The 13,794-nt window shown below is 35.4% G+C and overlaps 1 protein-coding gene across 3 annotated transcripts in view; it reads left to right on the top strand.

The window, feature by feature from the left end:
- Positions 1-13,794, top strand: part of rassf7a (Ras association domain family member 7a) — a 71,326-nt gene that overhangs the window by 23,240 nt on the left and 34,292 nt on the right. Inside the window, exon 1 of one of the 3 annotated variants that reach the window (XM_048158429.1) lies at positions 10,267-10,461. The exons of the other annotated variants lie outside the window; for them this stretch is intronic. The gene's annotated coding sequence lies outside the window, so the exon portion shown is untranslated. Of the gene's footprint in view, positions 1-10,266; positions 10,462-13,794 lie in introns of those variants that run through there. 3 annotated transcript variants of the gene reach the window in all.

Below are 13,794 nucleotides of genomic sequence, written 5' to 3'. Positions count from 1 at the left end.
TCTGCTTTCACTTCTTCCTGTACTTGATGCCAAAGCTAAGCATTGCAATTTGTGGAGAAGCTTTATGCATGCGTGTATATCACTGTTCCAAACCTAGATTGCATTTTTAAAGCATCACTCCTGACTCAAAGGTTGTTCCAAACCATTTTGGATTTTCAGTTTTACAATTTGGATTTTGCTTTTCCGTATATTTCGATACTGCAAAAGAAACTCAACTTGATTCTTGTGCTGATGTTAATATGTACAAAAATGCACTCTGAGTCAGAGTGTTCATAATTAAAAAATCATTTAAAAAAATCATTTAAAAATCACGTTTATTAAAACACATGTGCCAAGTTCTTATAAATGTATTCTTTGTATTCACTTTGGTTTAATGGTTTTGAAAAAACTGTCATTGCCATTTTCAAGACAAATTTAAATTTAATGACTCATATATCTTAATTGTAAAATAACATAAATCTTAATTGTTAATTTAAAAAAATATATATATTTTTTATTTTTTTAATTTCAAAGTATTTTTGTGCATAAATGCACATTTATAAATGCATATATTATATACCGTGCTCGAAGTGGGCCAGTAAGTAATGGTACACAGTACAGGTGTTTACCTGCCAGTACCTGCCAAATTATTACTCCCCTCGTTGAAGTCGCTGTCTGATTGCCTTATCTTAACCCCACCCCTAATCCTAACCCCTCCCCCACACCTAATCCTAAACCTATACCAATACTAGGGGGTAATAATTTGGCGTACCCTCACTTTTTCTTAAAATTGTGATTAGCTCCACAATCTGTACACGAATTTGTGTTCGCTTCAGTCCCCTTTAAACCTCGTATAAAAATGGCAGCAGGCTTTGGCTCCTTCCTGTCTTTTAGTCAGCGTGTTCTTCAGTCCGCAGCGGCGCAGTGCCATTATCTGAAGAGAAAAAGTTGTGTGTTTATCAATGGATTTTTACTATTTTACTACTGTTTTCATAATGTGATGCGGGAGTGATACCAGAAAATTTCCACTGAGTTCATTGTTTTCCTCCAGCAAAAACAGAACGTGGAGACACTTTAGAAAATGTTATTTTCATTGGAAAATTAAATTTTTAAATCAAACCGTATTATTGTGGATGTGGCGTTAGATTAACATCATGCACAGAAATTATTAAAGACACAATTACACTGTAAAAATTATTTGTTTGTTTAACCTAAATTAGCCTAACCTGGTTGCCTTCGTTTTTTTTTTGTTTTTTTTGTTTTTTTACGTGCACAGTCGAATACACAGCCTTGCAAATTATACTTAATTTGACTTGTATACGTACACAGGCATTCGACGCATGCACAGTTTTGAGCAATCTCTCGCCACACGTTACAACCCATGTAAACATCTTTGTATTCTTTCATGCAAGAGTTGTACAAATGAGGGTACTTTCTAACCTCTTCGCACAATCTCTCGCTATATAGGCCTCTATTGTCGCTGTAGCTCGCATGTGTTCCCGTCTGTTCTGTTTATGCAGTTTTTCTTTGACTACCTTGTGAATCGACACCCCAGGGCAGGGTTGCCACCTTGTGGATAAACTAATTACTGCAAAAACATTAAATGCGCATGTGCGACCTGCGCATACATGTATGCACGGTTACAAAAAATACAGTACGGCTATACTCTTCTGATGACGAAATTCGCGTCACACGAGTTTGAGTTCATTTAAACTATAATTTTGAGTTGATACAAAGAAAGAGATTAGTTTATTCAACAGAAACTCAAAATATTATGTTCCCTGAACAATGTTTGTGAAGCTAAGCTGAATTGACGAAAGATTTGTGAAAAGTTGTAAAAACAAATCATGATTTTTTTTTTTTTTACAGTGCAGCGGCAGCCACTTTGAATTATAGAAGTGCAAATTGATAGATTCATGTTCTGTTTATTTGTTTGTTTTAAATAGAAAAAAATGAATGCTTAATAGGGCAGATTAAACACTGCCAATCTAGACAATTACAGTAAAATAAGGTTTGTCTATATTCTAAATTCATATTAATGCATATGATCTGCTTAGTTAAAATGATTTGAAACAAAATCAATATTCTTGACTTAATAGGTACTGTAGAATCTGTACTGTTTCTGCCTACACAAATATACAAACAATATATTAAATGTTTCAAACTACTTTTTCCAAGAATTTCATCCTTTTAATGAGGAGTTTTTCTTAATTTTCTTCTTCTTTCTTCATTATGTGAAAGAAAAGTCAGACACCATTTAAAATCACAACCTGTTCACACAATGTTGGCATGCCTGTTCCAATTATGGGCTGCTTTTTTCTTTTTTCTACTGTCAAGGTCAGATTGTTTCACTTCCCTCCCGAAGAAGAGCTTTGCCTGGTATTTGTAACAAGAAAGATGCATGCAATCCAAAGTTCATTGCCTTACCAAAAACAGTTATCCAAAGTCATTGGCGTATATGTGCAGTTGAAGGAATAGTTCACGCAAACAAGAAAATCTCAACAACATCTTGTTCCAAACCCGTATGACTTTCTTTCAACTCATGCAGATAGGTTGGTTATGTCTGAACACAAATCTTATTTGATTGCTTACAATTAATAGTGCAGACAGTCTGCCTGAAAAGATTTGATTTGAGAAAAAAATCCAATTTGCCTGCAGTCTGAACAGCCTAATTCCCTTAATCGTAGTAAAGCATTGTCATTTAGTGTTCAGTCACTATTATGGGTTGTTAATGAAGTATGCAGTGGTCTGTTTTGAGCTCAGCACACCTGTCCATGTTTTGTCCACTGATCTAAAGAGAGTGTCTCTGTCATTGGATTCTTCAAAGTGCACCTGTGCTTTGAAAACATCTCCTGGACGAATGCTGAAATCTGTTTGAGGGAAACTAATGGGTCACATCTGCTCACGTTTTATGTTGAAACAAGTTTAACTGCTGAGCGTCCTTTTCTTTACGATGGAATATTTATTCTTTTACAATGCACCCAACAGCTTTTGTTTGCGAATGGAAATACAATGACAAGATAGATTAGGTAAGGAAGCGTTCCTATTCAGGCCAATCCTTTTGAATTTAAGTTGTGGTTCCTCATAAAGTAGGTCATGCGGTTATCAGCCATGCTTTCTGATGTCCATATCATCAAATGATAAACAAACAAACAAATTGTACTCTTGAGAAATCTTTTTAACCACTTAAACCTGAAGTGTGCCACCAGCGGTACACCACCCCCCATGAAAAAAATCATAGTCAAATTACTAGGCAACCACTGACAGGAATAACACAAAATAGTTATCATTTTTAAAGCTTAGAAACTCAACTTTTTAATGCATCCAACCATTTTGAACAACTCTTAACGAGTGCTGAGTCATCCCGCTAAACCGGAGTGTACCACCGGCGGGCGCCACCTAGCTACGAAAAAATTAATAATCATATTTTCAGAACTACTGAAAAATCTTTTGTTTCAATCAGTGGTTCGGAGCATGTATCAAACTGCCAAAGTCACGTGAACCATCGAAATTTCTAAACGTTTCGAAACGCTTATGATGTAACGAAGCCTCGTTTACTGAAAACTGAAGAGTTGTACAAATGAGGGTACTTTCTAACCTCTTTGCACAATCTCTCGCTATATAGGCCTCCATTGTCGCTGTAGCTCGCATGTGTTCCCGTCTGTTCCGTTTATGCAGTTTTTCTTTGACTACCTTGTGAATCGACACCCCAGGGCATGGTTGCCACCTTGTGGATAAACTAATTACTGCAAAAACATTAAATGCGCATGTGCGACCTGCGCGTACAAGTATGCACGGTTACAAAAAACAGGCCAATCCTTTTGAATTTAAGTTGTGGTTCCTCATAAAGTAGGTCATGCGATTATCAGCCATGCTTTCTGATGTCCATATCATCAAATGATAAAAAAACAAACAAATTGTACTCTTGAGAAATCTTAACCCCTTAAACCTGAAGTGTGCCGCCGGCGGTACACCACCCCACACGAAAAAAAATTCATAATCAAATTACTAAGCAACCACTGACAGGAATAACACAAAATAGTTATCATTTTTAAAGCTTAGAAACTCAACTTTTTAATGCATCCAACCATTTTGAACAACTCTTAACGAGTGCTGAGTCATCCCGCTAAACCGGAGTGTACCGCCGGCGGGCGCCACCTAGCTACGAAAAAATTAATAATCATATTTTCAGAACTACTGAAAAATCTTTTGTTTCGAATCAGTGGTTCGGAGCATGTATCAAACTGCCATAGTCACGTGAACCATCGAAATTTCTAAACGTTTCGAAACGCTTATGACGTAACGAAGCCTCGTTTACTGAAATCACGTGACTTTGGCAGTTTGATACACGCTCCGAACCACTGATTCGAAACAAAAGATTCGTAAAGCTTCGAAGCTTCATGAATCAGTGTTTTGAAATTGCCCATCACTAGATATTGTTGAATAAAGCTGTTATTTTGTTTTGTTTTTTTTGACGCACAAATATATTCTCGTCGCTTCAAAACATTAAGGTTGAACCACTGTAGTCACGTGAACTATTATAAATATGTCTTTAGTAGCTTTCTGGGCATCTAAAAGTGTTAATTATCTTGCTGGCAATTTTTTTTTTTTTTTTTTTTTTTTAATCAAAAATATCCTAATTTGTGTTCCGAAGATGAACGAAGGTCTTACGGGTGTGAAACGACATGAGGGTGAGTAATTAATCACAGAATTTTCCTTTGGGGTGAACTAACCCTTTAACTCCTAAGTAGTGCTGAGTTATTTGTTGATAAATAAAAAAAATGTTTTTCATAAATTACAAAAAACTTTTTTGTACTATGTACTGCATTGTGTCAAAAACATCAAACAGCTCAGATAATCGTGTCATATGTCATTTAAAAGGTCTCATGGAGTAGAATACAAAAAGCATAATTGTTTTGGGCTTTGACTAAACTTGAGCAAGTTTTTGTATGTGAAGCCCAGCAAGACCCATATGTAAATTATATACGAATGTGGCATTTATGTCATGTTTTCTCTTGTAAATTCATGAAACATGCTCCGATAGTGGAAAATGGCACATCATTATTTACAGCAGATTCTCACGATGTCCAAAATCAACATAAACCATTGTGTCGATCACGAGATGTTCCTCACAGAGTTACGACATGTAAAACTTCACAGGTGCACGGCTAACCAAATGTAGCTTTCAAGTGAGGTTTCTCGCTCGTAATTTCATAAAACTCCGATCGTGGAAAATGTCACATAATTACTTACATTGGATGCTCCTGATGAAGAAAGATATGTAAAATTATATATTTTTTTGTCTTTTATCAGCAGTTCTAAAAATGCATAAAGTTTTCTATCAAATGATACCTACCTTTTTGATCCTCCTTGCTATAGTTTTGAAATTATGAGTCTTTACTTTGTGTATGTCAGTCTAAAACAACTCTAAAAATGCCTTCAGGACTTAAAGAGTTAAAATTATAAACTCACATGAAATATCAGTTTTATTCTGCAGTTGGACCTCCTCATAGAGGCCGGCATTTTGTGATCACATGGCCAGATGAATACCGCTCGCTGTATCTCTGTAGCACATCCTAAATTTTGCAGAGTTAGGCATATTTTGTTGATCCTGGAACAAAATTCCTGTCAAAAATTTTGTCTTAACCATATCCCTACCCCTAAACTTAACCCTACCCATAAGTTATCCCTAAAATCAGAGGGAAAAGGTGAACAAAACTGATGTAGAAGCACCTTAACTTGGTTGTAAAGCGTAAACTTGGCCCACAAATCTGTTTGTTTGATTGGAATGTTGTTCCAGGATTAACAAAGATGCAGAGCTGCCAATTTAGCAATTTTGTCGCTATAGATATAGCGACTTCCTCGCCCCTTTTGAGACTTTTTGTCAAAAGCCTAGCAACTTCTTGGACAAACCTTATCTAGATTCCATGACTCGCCCACTGATCTATATTATCTTAATATAGATAGTGGACTCGCCAGTTTGACGTCATCTAGCGACATTTAGCGACCAGTTTTAGCTACTTTCAACTGAAAGCAATTGGCAACACTGCAAAGATGTTAGTCTAGGAACATGTTGCACTTGGTGGAATAAGGTTCTGCATCTCATCACGCTCTCATTATCGTACGCTTTTGTTTGGCAAATTTAGTGTTTGGCATCCACACCAATAGGTGGCAATATGGAGTTCCAGACAAATTGGCTATGCAAAAAATTATTCGGTGCACATTTAATTCACGCATTTTGAAACAGGATTGTAACCCGAAACTGAGGGAATGCGGCTCCAGAAAGTGTGGGGGGTCTGAGATGCCGCGGGGGATGGGGCGAGATTACAGGTTTAAGAAGTTGCCCTCAGGAATGCTTCAAGGGTGTCAGTGGAACGTAAAACAGATAAAATCCCTTAATGTTGGACACTTTAAGGCTAACCGTGCCTCATTCACACTTTACTAAATTAGAAGAGATTATTTATCGTAGTGGCAATGAACTCCACGTGTTGATCATACACTGCTGTTATAAAGCATTGCATTGTTTTCATGGTGCAGAAGGTAATTGTATTGCTCTTGGTGTACAAAGCGAGAGGACGCATTAATAATTGACTGCTGGTTTTGTTGTGTGTGCATGTTTATGTGTCGTTGTGTGGACAAATCAGGCCAAAGGCTCAGTTGGTACTCATTACATTGTTAATGTGACAATGTTGTACAGGGCTATAGATAACAGCTGTTTACATCTACAGTATTTAACTGTATGGTTGAATTTCAGAAACATGTCCATGCAGGTCACATTTCCCAACTTCAGAAGAAATACAATTATATTTTGCCTGAATAAAATGAAGCTGATTTAGTCATATTGTTTGCATTGTGACATAGTTTTTCTAACAATAAATCACATTTACGAAATATTTACTCTTATATATTATGTGGAAGCTTTTATACATCATGCTAGTACTTGTACTGCCTTAAAGGATTAGTTCTCTTTGGAAGGAAAATTAGCCCAAGCTTTACTCACCCTCAAGCAATTCTAGGTGTATATGACTTTCTTCTTTCTGATGAACACAATCTGAGTTATATTAATAAATATCCTGACGCATCCGAGCTTTATAATGGCAGTGAACCGGACCAACTAGTATAAAGCTCAAGAAAGTGCATCCATCCATCATAAACGTACTTCACACGACTCCAGGGGTTAATAAAGGCCTTATAAAGCGAAGCGATGCATTTGTGTAAGAAAAATATCCATATTTAACAAGTTATGAAGTAAAATATCTAGCTTCCGTATTCAACTTAGGAAGAAAGTTGAACTTTTTTCGTAAGTTGAACAGGTAAGGCGTAGGACGTAGAGTAAGCTTTTTGAACTGCGAGAGGTGTTCAACTTTTTCTTCGTAAGTTGTATATGGAAGGCGGCCTGGATGAAGCTAGATATTTTACTTTATAACTGGTTAAATATGGATATTTTTCTTACACAAATGCATCGCTTCGCTTTAGAAGGCCTTTATTAACCCCCCGGAGCCGTGTGGAGTATGTTTTGCTTTGGATGGATGTACTTTCTTCAGCTTCAAACTCGTTGGCCCCGTTCGCTGCCATTATAAAGCTTGGATGCATCAGGATATTTTTTAGTATAACTCCGATTGTGTTCATCAGAAAGAAGAAACCTAGGATGTGTAAAGCTTGGGGTAATTTTCAGTTGAACAAGTGAACAAATCCTTTAAATTTTATGGATAACCTAATATTAAATAAATAAATAAATATATAAATGATTGAATAAATAAATAAATAAATAAATAAATAAATATTTGTCTCTTACAAAATATATAATGCATAAATAAATGATCCAATTGGGAAAAAAAAAAAAAAACCTGTGTGTATATATATATATATATACAGTACAGTCCAAATGTTTGGAACCACTAAGATTTTTAATGTTTTTAAAAGAAGTTTCGTCTGCTCACCAAGGCTACATTTATTTAATTAAAAATACAGTAAAAAACAGTAATATTGTGAAATATTATTACAATTTAAAATAACTGTGTACTATTTAAATATATTTCACAAAGTAATTTATTCCTGTGATGCAAAGCTGAATTTTCAGCATCGTTACTCCAGTCTTCAGTGTCACATGATCCTTCAGAAATCATTCTAATATGCTGATTTGCTGCTCAATAAACATTTATGATTATTTTCAATGTTGAAAACAGTTGTGTACTTTTTTTTTCAGGATTCCTTGATGAATAGAAAGTTCAAAAGAACAGCATTTATCTGAAATACAAAGCTTCTGTAGCATTATACACTACCGTTCAAAAGTTTGGGGTCAGTAAGAATTTTTATTTTTATTTTTTTGAAAAGAAATTAAAGAAATGAATACTTTTATTCAGCAAGGATGCATTAAATCAATCAAAAGTGGCAGTAAAGACATTTATAATGTTACAAAAGATTAGATTTCAGATAAACACTGTTCTTTTGAACTTTCTATTCATCAAATAATCCTGAAAAAAAAATATTGTACACAAATATTTTGTACAATTGTACACATTAAATGTTTCTTGAGCAGCAGATCAGCATATTAGAATGATTTCTGAAGGATCATGTGACACTGAAGACTGGAGTAATTATGCTGAAAATTCAGCTTTGCATCACAGGAATAAATTACTTTGTCAAATATATTTAAATAGTAAACAGTTATTTTAAATTGTAATAATATTTCACAATATTACTGTTTTTTACTGTATTTTTAATTAAATAAATGTAGCCTTGGTGAGCAGACGAAACTTCTTTTAAAAACATTAAAAATCTTAGTGGTTCCAAACTTTTGGACTGTACTATATATATATATATATATATATATATATATATATATATATATATATATATATATATATATATATATATATATATATATATATATATATATATATATATATAAATATATATATATATATATATATATATATATATATATATATATATATATATATATATATATATATATATATATATATATATATATATATATATATATATGTGTGTGTATATATATATATATATATATATATATATATATATATATATATATATATATATATATATATGTGTGTGTATATATATATATATATATATATATATATATATATATATATATATATATATATATATATATATATATATATATATATATATATATATATATAGTTCACACATTTTAGCCTTTAGATTTCTTTATTTTTATTCATCTATAAATGTATTAACAATGCATTCAATCATTATATTTATCCATTTATTTTATTTATTAATTTAGAGATTGAACAAAAATCTCATTCAAAATGTCAAATTGTGTCTAGGATTATTTTCATTACTGTATTATAATAATGAGAATCTAACAAGATCATTATGAATAATGAGAATCATAAACTCGAAAGTAAAACATCTGGACACATTACAGGAATGAAAAATAATCAGGAAAATGAGCTGAAACATCTTAATGGTCCTATAAATTGGCTTCATTTTCTTAATGCAAAACAATGTATTTCTTATTTGTTTTTGGGTTGTAATATGACACCCACATAACCATCATGTTTTGTGATGGAGCTGTCCGTCCACTTTGTTGTTTGGTTTCAGTGGGAAGCTGATGGTCCAGTTTCAGTGTATCGTATGTGTGTTTTAAGCACTCGTCATCTACAACAGTGCACACCATTATCCACTGAAAGGAGATCTCATTCGTGATATTTCTTATCTCTATTGATAGGCAGTGAAGATAAAATGGAGAACTAAGTCTTATTTATTTATAATCCGAGACAAAACGGAGACCTCCATGAAGTCTTCTGAACTGTGAGCAATGAAACGTTCCTCTGGGTACCGAAAGTGGACCGAGATCTGTTTGAATAGCTGAACATGTGACTTCCGTCGCAAGCATCTGGTTACGCTCACACACACAGATAGCGGAGTGAAAAAAAAAAAAAAAAAAAACACCTTCTAATGCTCACTCATGCCAAACACATCAAGAAATACTAAAATTTCTCTTTGGTGACACTTTATCTAAAGTAAAGTGTTAATAGCATTTCATACAAGGATTATGTAGGATTATGTTTGTGTTAGCAAAGTTAGCAATTATAATTAGCTCTGTAGAAAAACAATAGAGGTCTAAGTATGTCCTCATTAAGGTAACTATATAGATGGGTGTGGGTGTGAAGCACGTCGATAGTGAGGGGACAGAAACTGCTCAGAACAAAACAAGACACTCCTCCTACCTGGAGACGGGGGCGGAGCTTTGGATGTCAGCAGAGTTCACTGAGGCGGGGAGAGAGAGAGAGAGCTGCAGATGTGAGTGGGAAGTGCTGTCAGACGCCGGAGCATTCCTGAGGAGCGTTAAAGAGCAGAACACACTCACCACACCATCCTAACGGAAGACCTGCACGTCTGTCTCAGAGGAACTAGAGGAAGTATCTGCTTTTATGTGGAAGTAGCAGGCAAAGCCAAGAGGAATTTTATATTTATGAGGTAAGAAAACTGTCCTCCGCATGTTTGCTTGGAGTTGTAAATCAAGGCTTCAAATCAACCTGTTGGTCCTGAGCCGCTGCTAGAGCGTGAGACGTCTGTTAGAGCATTGGCTTTTTAAAATTATTTTACACCAAGCTTTGTTCAGAGGAAAACTTTATTCCTCAGATGTTGCTCTTTAATTGCTCGGGAGACTTAACGGAGGTCTTTGTTATATTTCATTCAAGCTTCAACTCTTTTTCAGATGTTTCTCCTAGAACAGACATGAATGAGAATTATAAAATTAATGTGGATATAGCCTAGCTCATATAATTTGGTTTTAGAAGAATCTTGGCAAATCTGAGCACAGTTCGAGACATTGTTGAGATTTATTCTGAAGCTATTCTGAGATTATTTGAGTCTTTCTTAGAAGAAAAATCTGAGCAGTACACTTGAGCAAAAGTCTAGCATTGCTCTCCATTTAATTTCATTTCTGTATAGAGATGGTCGGGATATTTAAGGGGGTAGTTCACCCAAAAATGAAAATTTGATGTTTATCTGCTTACCCCCAGGGCATTCAAGATGTAGGTGACTTTGTTTCTTCAGTAGAACACAAATGATGATTTTTAACTCCAACCGTTGCCGTCTGTCAGTCGTATAATGCTTGTCAATGGGAACTCCGTCTATAAGAATCAAAAAACATGCACAGACAAATCCAAATTAAACCCTGCGGCTCGTGATGACACATTGATGTCCTAAGACACGAAACGATTGGTTTGTGCGAGAAACCGAACAGTATTTATATCATTTTTTACTTCTAAAACACCACTTTGTCCAACTGCGTTCAGCATCCGGTTGGTGAGGTCAAAAACGCGTTCTGATGACGGAAGTGATCTCTCACGCGTAATTGTCAATGAGTGCGAGACATTACTTCCGTTGTCAGAGCGCGATCATACCTCACTAAGCGAGTGCTGAATGCAGTTGGACATGGTGTATTAGAGGTAAAAATTATATAAATATTGTTCGGTTTCTCACACAAACCAATCGTTTCGTGTCTTAGGACATCAATGTGTCGTCACGAGCCGCAGGGTTTAATTTGGATTTGTCTGTGCATGTTTTTTGACTCTTATAGATGAAGTTCTATATATATATATAGAATAAAGTTATACGACTGACAGACGGCAACCGTTGGAGTTAAAAATCATAATTTGTGTTCTACTGAAGAAACAAAGTCACCTACATCTTGGATGCTCTGGGGGTAAGTAGATAAACATAAAATTTTCCTTTAAAGGGATAGCTCACCCAAAAATGAAAATTATCCCATCTTTTACACACCCTCAAGCCATCTTAGATGTATATGACTTTCTTCTTTCAGTCAAACACAATCGTTATATTAAAAATATTCTGGCTCTTCCAAGCTTTATAGTTAGTAACTGATATTTTGAAGCCCAAAAAAAGCACATTCATCCATCATAAAAGTAATCCATACGACTCCAGGGGGTTAATAAAGGCCTTCTGAAGCGAAGCGATACATTTTTATAAGAAAAATATTTATAACTTCATAGACTATAATCAGTCCGCGTGTTCACGAGAGAGTCGAGTTCCAGCGTATGACGTAGGATGTAGGAGTAGCGTAAGCTTAGGTGAGAGTCGACGCCTCTCGTGGTTCAAACAAATAGGGCTGGACAACAAACTCAAGCTCCTTTGACATTTCTCTTTAAAAACTCTCATTTTAGACTTCTAATTTGTGACCGGTGTTTTGTTTTGCTCTAATCCTCTGCGCTTCCGCGTTCATCAATACGTCATGCGTCAGGTCAGAGGTCACTCTTTCGCTGGAATCAACTCATGTACGCAAGCCAGTGATTAGTTTGTAAAGTTATAAATATGGATATTTTTCTTTCAAAAACCCATCACTTTGCTTCAGAAGGCCTTTATTAACCCCCTGGAGCTGTGTGGATTACTTTTATGATGGATGGATGTACTTTGTTGGACTTCGAAAAAATGGCGCCATTCATTCTCATTATAAAGTTTGGAAGAGCCAGAATATTTTTTAATGTAACTCCAATTGTGTTTGACTGAAAGAAGAAAGTCATATTCACCTCGGATGGCTTGAGGGTGAGTAAATTATGGGATAATTTTCATTTTGGGGTGAACTATCCCTTTAAATATCTCCTTTGGTGTTTTTCTAATCATCTTTTGGAGGAAAAAATAGTAAGTGTATAAAGGAATTATAAAAGGAATATGGAAAACATAGATGAAAAATCTGATGAGAGAGCTTATAATCAAATGTTTAACGTTTAATTGCAAACTTTGGTATCTTAGAAAGTCTGAGTGCTGTTTGAGACTGTTGAGATCTTTTATGAAACTCCAGAGACTATTGGAGTCATTTTTTCATCCAAAAATCAAAATCATTTACTCACCCTCATGTCATTCCAAATCCGACTTTTGTTCATCTTCGGAACACAAATGAAGATATTTTTAATGTAATCTGAGAGCTTTCTGTCCCTCCATAGACTGCTACACAATTAAAACTTTGATGTTTCAAAAAGTTCATAAAGAGATTGTAAAACTAATCCATATGAATTGAGTGGTTTAGTCCAGATTTTCTGAAGAGACTCGATCGCTTTTTATGATGAACAGGTTTAATTTAGGCTTTTACTCGCATATAAACATTGATTAGCAACAGAAGCTCAACCAAACCTGCTTGACGTACGAGAGCAAACCTCTTCTAGAAGCTCAAACGTGCTGCGTAACACGAGAATGAACCTCATTGGTTCATGAGGAAGCTCAAATGTGCTGCGTAACACGAGAATGAACCTCATTGGTTCTTGAGGAAGCTCAAACGTGCTGCGTAACACGAGAATGAACCTCATTGGTTCTTGTGGAAGCTCAAACGTGCTGCGTAACACGAGAATGAACCTCATTGGTTCATGAGGAAGCTCAAACGTGCTGCGTAACACGAGAATGAACCTCATTGGTTCTTGAGGAAGCTCAAACGTGCTGCGTAACACGAGAATGAACCTCATTGGTTCTTGTGGAAGCTCAAACGTGCTGCGTAACACGAGAATGAACCTCATTGGTTCATGAGGAAGCTCAAATGTGCTGCGTAACACGAGAATGAACCTCATTGGTTCTTGAGGAAGCTCAAACGTGCTGCGTAACACGAGAATGAACCTCATTGGTTCTTGCGGAAGCTCAAACGTGCTGCGTAACACGAGAATGAACCTCATTGGTTCATGAGGAAGCTCAAACGTGCTGCGTAACACGAGAATGAACCTCATTGGTTCTTGTGGAAGCTCAAACGTGCTGCGTAACACGAGAATGAACCTCATTGGTTCATGAGGAAGCTCAAATGTG

This window comes from Megalobrama amblycephala, linkage group LG15 (assembly GCF_018812025.1).
Source record: "Megalobrama amblycephala isolate DHTTF-2021 linkage group LG15, ASM1881202v1, whole genome shotgun sequence".
Lineage (NCBI taxonomy): Eukaryota > Metazoa > Chordata > Actinopteri > Cypriniformes > Xenocyprididae > Megalobrama > Megalobrama amblycephala.
This window is presented reverse-complemented; position numbering and strand designations above follow the sequence as displayed.